Genomic DNA, 6,245 nt, shown 5'->3' with positions numbered 1-6,245 from the left:
GGGAGTGTGCGTCTCCCGGAATTCCTCGCGATTCGGTAAGTGCCCGGCAAGTGCTGCCACGTTACAAAAATCCTCCAAAATATTTTCTTATTTCATTTGTTTGAGAATTAGCTTGTAAGAACTAGCTTAATAGAGCTATGTCAGAAGCCTTAGAGTGACGTCACCCATACTATTTGCGCATAGAACCAAAGCGGTACCAAACATGGTCACCCACTGCTAAAGCTAAGCCCGTGACGGTTTACCTAGGCACTGACGGCACAACTGAGATAGCTCTATAGACCCAACTAAGAAATAAACAAGTTGGCTTGGTCTAGAGCTCGGCATTTTCTATCCATTATCCACAAATTGGTGATTATTTATAAAATAAGATGTGGATTATAATACGATTTAACACGCCAGTTCTGTGGATAATTTTCGAGTATGGATAAAGATAAAATGACGTGGATAATGGATTGATAATTCTGAGCTCTACATCTACACCACGTGACTAACAAAACTTACTGTAGTACCATCTGTCGTTGAGCGACGAAAATAAATGTCTTATTTTTCTGATTGGTTTAGAGTCTGACTCTTGGGGTAAAATCGGTTCTGCGCATGGCAAAATCAAGCCAATCAGGTATCCCTGTATCACCTCAAAGCCCGAGCTCGAGATCTGAGCCGTTATAAAAATTCAAAAGATTGTTGGGGGGGGGGGTTGGAATTCCTCAGACATACAAGGGGGTTGACCCATAGCCGTCTCTGTGCGCTCTCTGGACCCAAAGCTCCTAGAGCGCAGGCGCCATAAAACGAGATGGAAGGCAATGCTTTACCCCCGTGTCTTTCCCTATTAGTTACATCGAAGAGACAGATTGTATAACCATACCGTAAACTTAAATTTACCTTGTAAATTACCGATTTAAATTTAAGGAATTAACCAAAATTACTGTTCAGTCGGTAATTTATATTTTCATGTGCTTATAGACATAAAAGTTAATTAACGTTGAATCGTGAGCACTTTATACCTAGTTTGACTCCTTTCCACGTTTTCCAGCTTTTGCTACCAAGGCGGCAGCCGTAGCCTTTCTGAGCTTATCTGCTCTCTAAAGATTTATTAAAAGATACAACTTCTAGAGCACCTTTGTAAGTACTGGCTGGCGCATGGAGATTTATTTTGGAATTAAATGTAGAAATAATTGATCTTTTAAATGTAAAATGAATTTTAATGAGTAATGAGCCGCTGCCTTTGGCCCAATAAAATAAGCACTAGCATGGGCAAGTTAGCTGCCGCGTGGACTAAGGAAAATCGAGGAAAACGGGACTCGGGAAGTAAAAAAGGAACATTGTTTAGTCTCTGGCAGGCTAGTACACTCGGTTTTAGTCTCTGGCAGGCTAGTACACTCGGTTTTAGTCTCTGGCAGGCTAGTACACTCGGTTTTAGTCTCTGGCAGGCTAGTACACTCGGGTTTAGCCTCTGGCAGGCTAGTACACTTGGTTTTAATCCCAGAATTTTGTACTCTGAGCACCAAGGTTTCAAAAATCTTTGGTAATTCATACCATTGTAAAATTACGGTAAGATATTAATCGGTAATTTACGTGGTATTTGGTAAATTACCCACTCGCTTCTCTAGTATATAAGGGAGGACGTTTTTTCGTTGATAGGGGATTCAGTGACAACATTATAGGTTAAGTAAAATCCTCTCCATCTAACTCTCTCATCCAAGGTTAGACTTAAACTAAACAAGTTTAGTCGCGTTAAAGGTGAATAGAAAATAAGTCAGGCAGTAGGAACAGCGATGTAGTCGTTTTAGCAAAAGGGGTAAAGTGATCTCTAAGAGCGCAAACCATGAACGCTTTATCTCTAAAGGGACCAGAAAACGCCGGGCCGCCTTCCACTGGACAAACCGAGTCCTCTCGAACAGAGCATCAGGGGAAGGGATGGGGTGGGGGATTTTGGAACAGTCAAAGCCATTCGAACCTCAAAAACTTATTTTTTAAAAATGAAGCACTCTTGGGCCTTTCTTGTTTGTTATTATAATAAAGCAAACGTGCTAAAGAGAGGCATTTATTCCGTTTTCCGGTTCCTTTTGAGGTCTAGCGTTCATGCGCAAACCGCAAACTCGCTCTTTAATAACGCTGCGCTTGACCTAGGCACGATAGGCAGACCCGAGGGCAGACCAGTATTTTTGCATTGAAGGTTTATGGTTTGAATTTTACCACAGTGGGGAAACCGTGCAATCTTTTTTTGCGAACCTCCCTTCTCTATATATACGTGCCAACTTGATCAATTTTCCTTACTGTTAATTGACTTAGAATTAAATGACCAGACATTTTTTAAATGAATATTGATAAAGTAACATCAAAATCATTAAGAAAACTTCCAAACCATTTAGTGACTGCATGAGCTTTAAGCAGATTGACGGCACTTTATATTTGAAAGAGCTTGTTAGTCTTTGTTAACAATAGAGACTAACAACTGACCACAGTGAAGAGATAGTCAGACGTCACGTAGCCCCCCTCTGGTTGGTATTTTTCCATGTAGAATACTGTTTCCAACCGTTAGGGGGGATGAAACTCCAGTAAGAGATAGAAGGGTGTGACGTTTCAGGGTCAGAACAGGCGCTACTACAGAAACTGAACTTATTTATGTTTCAAGTCCTACTTACAAGCCTATTTTTACTAATGTCCAGTTAAAAGGTTTTATGAAGGCAGTTAAAGATAAATATAATTATACCCCGTGCCTAACTTTAAATATAACATTGGAGTTTCCGAATGATATTGATGTGTAAGAAAAAGATGGATCATCATTGAAGAGAGCCTCCACTCCACGCTAAGCTGTTAAATTTGTACTAACTTTGATATACTTGGTCCCAGTCCCAGGTTAGGTTAAATAGGTTTCTTAGCTCATGAAGCGGTTGTTTAGCGCCAAGCTACCCCCTTCTATGCTTGGAGGGAGGCTAAGGGTCAGGGCCCCTAGCGACTTAACCAGGGATAAATGAGGTGAGAGACGTATCTATCTACCCTCCCCTCCGCCTCGTAAGTAGGACTGCCACGCCATCTATTTATATATTATGAACTGTACGTAATTTAACATGCATTAATAAAATTTTACTTATTATATTTACAGCTCAGCGACCCTTGCAATTTAATAGGAACTTAAAAACTTCAAGTTCAAGCTAAATAATGCAACTTTTTGTACAGCTAAGATTTTTAATAGATGGCGCTGAAAACCAGTTCTTGATTGAATAGAAGAAAAGGCTGTTTGCATAGTGCATACGTAACGTTATAACAATAAGTTTGATCACTTTCCTTCTAATTCTAAATTTCAGGAATGGTTTGTTCTCACAATAGCATTCAAAACAACAAGCTATATTTTGAAAAATAGAACCGAGATGTACTTCTTAGAAACTATACAATGAAATGCTCTCTAAAGAAATTTAAAATTGATAATCACAAAACAAAAGAATTTAAAAGGATATTATTAAATGCTCATATAGTTCAAATTAATCTACAGTTCGTGAACATTGTCACACTTTAGCTATTTAGTGCCATCGCATTGGTCAATTAAACCAAATTTCAGAAGGGGGAAAGCAAAGGGAGATTCGGTATATTCATAGAGATATGTCTATGGTATATTTTCAAATAGATTTCTACAGAGGTAGGCCTAGCTCTCTGTGAGTGAAAACGTTGGCTGTTTGCAATATGATTAAAATATTGAATCAGCTAATGCTTTATGAAAGACCAAGCTTGTATTACCAACACGTATACAATAATAATGTATGATACAGAAAATATCCAAATATACCTAACCATCGTAAAAATCTTTGTTTAAATTGAAAACTGTTTTAAACACAAGAAATAACAAATAACACTGTCGTTACCGATGATTTAGGCAAGTACCTACAAGCACCCGGGGCAAGTACCTACAAGCACCCGGGGCAAGTACCTACAAACACCCGGGGCAAGTACCTACAAACACCCGGGGCAAGTACCTACAAGCACCCGGGGCAAGTACCTACAAACACCCGGGGCAAGTACCTACAAACACCCGGGGCAAGTACCTACAAACACCCGGGGCAAGTACCTACAAACACCCGGGGCAAGTACCTACAAACACCCGGGGCAAGTACCTACAAACACCCGGGGCAAGTACCTACAAGCACCCGGGGCAAGTACCTACAAGCACCTACAAGCACCCGGGGCAAGTACCTACAAGCACCTACAAGCACCCGGGGCAAGTACCTACAAGCACTATACTAGTACCCACAAGCACTATACTAGTACCCACAAGCACCTACAAGTACCCGGGTCAAGTACCTACAAGCACCCGGGGCAAGTACCTACAATCACCTACAAGCACCCGGGGCAAGTACCTACAAGCACCCGGGGCAAGTACCTACAAGCACCTAAAAGCACCCGGGGCAAGTACCTACAAGCACCCGGGGCAAGTACCAACAAGCACCCGGGGCAAATACCAACAAGTGCCAACAAGCACCCGGGGCAAATACCAACAAGTGTAGAGGTGAGTGGGCATGCCAGATATAGCGGGCTCAAGCGACCGCGGGCAGTGTCCCTAAGGGCAACGACCGTTATTCCGAGGGCTGAATTTAAGTTTCACGAGGTTTGTTGGTTACCGATGTGTGCCCGCTGTTGCAGGCGGGCATTGTCCCGTAACTACATGATATACAATGTACAGTTCCACAACGGCGCCTGAAGATTGCATTGAGCAGGCTTGATGACGTTTTAGATGTTAATCTCTAGATTTTTGACTTTGCAGGCCTCTCATTGAACAAAAAATTATGTGCAGGCCTATCGTCGAACATAAACTAATATACAGGCGTTCGTTAGACCATGCGTGTATTGTTATACAACGTGAAAGAGGCAACTAAAATCGTCAGGCTTCCGCCCACGATGTTTACAACTGGCTACCGACCACGATAAAAGGACACTATTTTTTGAAACAATACCGTGATGCGTAAGCATCTGTGCAAGGATATTGGCTTTGTCGTGATGGTTTGAGACTAGTAATGCATGAATGAAGCTCCGTTTTATAATTATTTCCAAAGAAATTTTATAGAGATTAGGCATTTTTATTTAGAAATATTAACTAGGCCTACTGGTATACGCAGATAGTAGACGCTTTAAAAGTAGAATATAGCAAGATTGGATCTAATAGGTTTAAAAAATATGCTATATCAAATTAGGCAAGAATCTAGGGTTATATAAAACAGAATGAAAGATTGTGGACTTTAGACGATTAGATAACGTTTTCGTTTTAAAATGGCAGTCCAGTTTTACAAACGTAACTCAATTAGCGTTTTTATATTTCCATAGAGTAAATAGTACATGAAGTTCGTGTAGTTGTTAATTGTGGCTATGTAGAAAACACATAGAAGTTCATGCGTGACAACATTTTGCAAACACGACCCAAATGCAGAGTTATTATATTTCAATAAGTTCAAAAACACGAAGTTTAGTAGCGAAATAACTGGCTCCCTATTGATTGTTTTCACTCCCTCTGCCACGTCAATATTAAATATTAGTATCCCGCATTCATAACCAGATATCGTTACTAGTATCTGTTAATATGTTTAGACGACGTCCTGCTAACTCTTTGTACGTGACTCACAAAGGTAAATTGTTAGTTTCTAAAGGTAGATATCGACATCCCAGTTTTTAAAAACCAATGAAAAAGCATTTTATAATCGAGGTATATAACGTGTGAAAGAGATGTTATATTTAATGCTGTTTTCTATTAGCTTCTAGAAATCAGCCACCACGTAGTAATATTTAAAAGGATACCAGCATGGATGAAAAAAAACTAACAGGGATAAATCACGGCTGTAAAATGTTTGCTCGAAACGCACCCTCGCGGCCAAAATTATAAGAACAGGAAACATTCAATTTACCGATTCACGGGGTCAAGTCGGTTGGTGTTTCGTATGCTTTTTGTACCCACGTAATCGTAGCCACTGCCACTTCGTAGTTTTGAAATGTTGAATGAAAATCGCCATAAAAGTAAATAAAATGTTTTCCGCATATACCTATGAAGTGTTGGGTATCCCGCGCCCCATTCCTCTAATGGAAAATTTGGAAAACCATATTTTAACAGGTTTTGTGTGCCAAGGCTTAACTGATTTTGTCTATTTACTTGATAAAACAATTGAAAACGTACTTTTGAATACTAACTGGCTGAATATGAGGAACATATTAACTATCTTAAAAACAATGTATGCAAGTTACCAACCCTAACAAATCATACGAAAATT

Source organism: Phalangium opilio, unplaced genomic scaffold (assembly GCF_054372755.1).
Source record: "Phalangium opilio isolate 3A_F unplaced genomic scaffold, DU_Popi_V2 ptg000009l_1, whole genome shotgun sequence".
Lineage (NCBI taxonomy): Eukaryota > Metazoa > Arthropoda > Arachnida > Opiliones > Phalangiidae > Phalangium > Phalangium opilio.
The sequence above is the reverse complement of the archived record's forward strand: the minus strand, read 5'-3'. Positions refer to the sequence as shown.